This window comes from Triticum dicoccoides, chromosome 7A (assembly GCF_002162155.2).
Source record: "Triticum dicoccoides isolate Atlit2015 ecotype Zavitan chromosome 7A, WEW_v2.0, whole genome shotgun sequence".
Classification (NCBI taxonomy): domain Eukaryota; kingdom Viridiplantae; phylum Streptophyta; class Magnoliopsida; order Poales; family Poaceae; genus Triticum; species Triticum dicoccoides.
Window position 1 is genome coordinate 10,248,914 of NC_041392.1, and position 3,227 is coordinate 10,252,140.

Here is a 3,227-nt window from a genome sequence, read left to right on the forward strand (position 1 = left end):
CGCGGCGCGGCCTCCCACAGCCGGGCGAGCTCGAGGCTGACCGGATCTGCCCCAAATCCGGCCGGCGGGTGCGCAAATCAGGTGGCCGTGATTGGGTAGCTCGGGGGCGCCGAGGGGAAGGGGTTGGGCGAGCGCGCGTCCAAGCTGCACAGCTACAATGGCAGCGGCGGCGGCGAGGGGAAGAGTGGGGAAAAGTGGAGAAGAGTGGAGGGGGTGCGGCTGGAGGAAGGGAGGGGGGCAGATAGAAAAAGGTGTCCTTGTGCCATCAACGGGCGGGCCAGGGAAGGACACGCGCAGACGCCCCGCCCGTCCGCGTGCTGTCCCTTTCACCCCAAAAGCGGCGCAAATATGGGCCGGGGATGGGTCGAAAGCGGACAGAAAACGGATAAAAATTTTGCGTCCGCGGTTGGGCCGTCTGGTTCGTCCGTTTTATCTCAAACGGACGCATGCGGACAGGAGGGGGGCGCGTGGTGGAGTTAGCATAAGGACACGCATTGGCACCGTGCCTTCTTGCTTCATGTGTTTGTTGTCTTCGCACAGGAGCTCTAGCACAGACGTTCTTAGGGTCAACCTCTGTCAACACATGGGGTGGCCTGTTCGGCACGCCTGTGTAAAAAATCATGACACAGGCATGAGGTAATAGTTAGGGGTCTACTCCCTAATAGTATATAGGACAAAGATCAATGGAACGCTCATTGTTGTGGGCAGCGAGTTGCCAGAAACATTTCTTCCTGCTCTGCTCTGCTCGCTCCTCCTCCAGGCGACAGACTCCTCTTCCCGGGAACGCACCCACAGTCGCCGGTGAAAGATCCGATAACAAGCGTGACATCATATTCCACCATGGCGTGGGTGCCGAGCATAGTGCCCATCGCAAGGCTAGCCTTCACCGCGCTCGTCGGCGTCGCCAACGCCGTGCTCAATGCCAGCATGATGGCTGCCGCGTTTCACATTCACCGTGCTGCCTTCCAGGTGTTTGATTAAATGAGCGAACCAAATATATGTTATAGGGAATTAAATTATAGTTGTTCTTCTTTTTTAGCCCTAACAGTAGAACAATCGTTATACAATATTTTCATTAATAAAGAAAAGTTACAAAATACAAATATTAACAATGTATAGACCTCTCAGCCTATCCCTGTTCTAGGAATTGGAAGTCATGCCATTATAAAACCAAGTCAGACCATTGTTTTATCTTGCTTGCCTTTTCTTCTTTTGCCCGGAGTTGAACAGCCCATAGTCCTTCCTCCAAATAAAATTTCCATGTATCTGTACTAGAAGGTGCTGATTTGAAGATGTTATCATTTCTCACTGACCAGATGCTCCAACAACTCATAATGATGATGTCAAGTGCAAAGTCTTTAGGTAACTGATTGGCAATGAGAAGGAATTCATCAAAAGTAGAGATGCCTCTGGTTCTTCCTAGTGCTATAATATCCCAACATGAGAGTGCAAATGGGCAATTCCAGAACAAATGGATCAAAGTTTCATCCACAGCATCACACTACTAAGGAAAACTTTATACACAGAGATATAGAAGTAGCGCTGGACAAAATGAAGCGCTACTGCTACTTAGTAGTAGCGCGTTGCGGTAAAAGGCGCTACTGCTATCCTTTTAGCAGTAGCGCGTGTTAGCAAAACGCGTTGCTGCTAAGTTTGAACTGGGCGCACATGGCTGGCCCCACTTAGCAGCAGTGCGTTATGCATACCTAGTGCTACTGCTATGCTCCATACTAGTAGTGTTTTTCATGAACCCGCGCTACTACTAACCCTACCTTATCGTTCCCGCGTGGCCGACCCTCTCCCTCTCCCTCTCAGTCACTCTCCCCAGCACCCCCCCCCCATTGTCCGCCACCGCCGCCGTTCCCCAGCCACCGTCGTCGCCGCCGGCACGGACGCTCCTACTCCTCCAATGAGGTAGCCCCTCCATCCCTCCTCCTCCCTCCTCCCTCCTCTCTCCTCCCTCCTCCCTCCATCTATTTTTTTTTCTGTTTTTTACTGTAGTTTTTTTTACTATTGTATGTATAGATATATTGATACATGTTTTAGATAACCTTGCATTAATATGTCTAACTTCCATTTCTGTTCTCTTCTCTCGTTCTACAGATTTCATATTTGTATTCATTTTAAGAATTCTTCAAGATGCACATAATTTAGTCTCTGGTTACAATCTAAATGTAAGAAAGCACATGATCTGTAGAAGGTGCAACCAATGTGTTATCCATGTGATAAAATTAAACTCAACATGCTAGATCAAATATCCAAGTCAACTAGAAAAGAGATTTCCTTACAACTATTGTCAAGCCGCATTTTCAAATCACAGACAGTTTTAAGCAATGAATGATCTAAAAAAATCATCCTACCTGCCACCGTTTTTCTCTTTGGATGTCCACATATTGTTTTTTTTTCATGGTGAGCGTTTGTGCCAATAGATAAACTAACGAGTTTTTCATCTTGTGGTCGAATCAAAGATATTCGATTCTGTGTTTTTCATGATCTTGCTTGTACGTACGACCATGAAACTACTATTGTTATCATGTATGAATACTTGCAAAAGGGTGCTTCAGCGCCAGCACCGACCATGGATGGACATGAGTATGCATGGATGCGTGCATGTAACGACCTGTTGGCTCCTGCAGGTCAAAGTACATGGTTCTCTTAGGTCTTTGCACCATCAAGGCCTTGAACAGTTCCTTGATGAGTGTCAAGGTGAGACTTCATGTCTCTATGGTGAACAGACAAACTTCAGCGGATATGTTGCTGTCATGGCACGGCAAAGAACAGAACAATAGATGGACTCTTGCCACTAGTAGTATTGATCCACGCTTGACACATGACTACTCATGGAGAAGACCCATTCCTTTATAACATTTCCCTTTTATTCAGTCTGTTTTGGTGAATCAGCTGTCAGAAGAACTTCTTCTTCTTGTTCTTCTATTAAAAATAGGTTTTTAACCCAAATTAAAGTTAGATTTCACAAGGAGTGAACCAGTGGCATTGTTGTATCCCCTTGAAGCAGAGAAGACAAGTGAGCGACAATCATATTTCCAATTATCCAGCTGGTCTTTTACAAGTACTAGAAGAACGCCCGTGTGTTGCAAAGGGGTCACATTACCTTTAAGAGTTCAATATTAATATTCTCATACATATCAAGTGACATTGGCGACTTTTTTTACCATCAAATCCTCACACACACACACTCTCTCCCTCCCTCTTCCTCACTCTCTCCC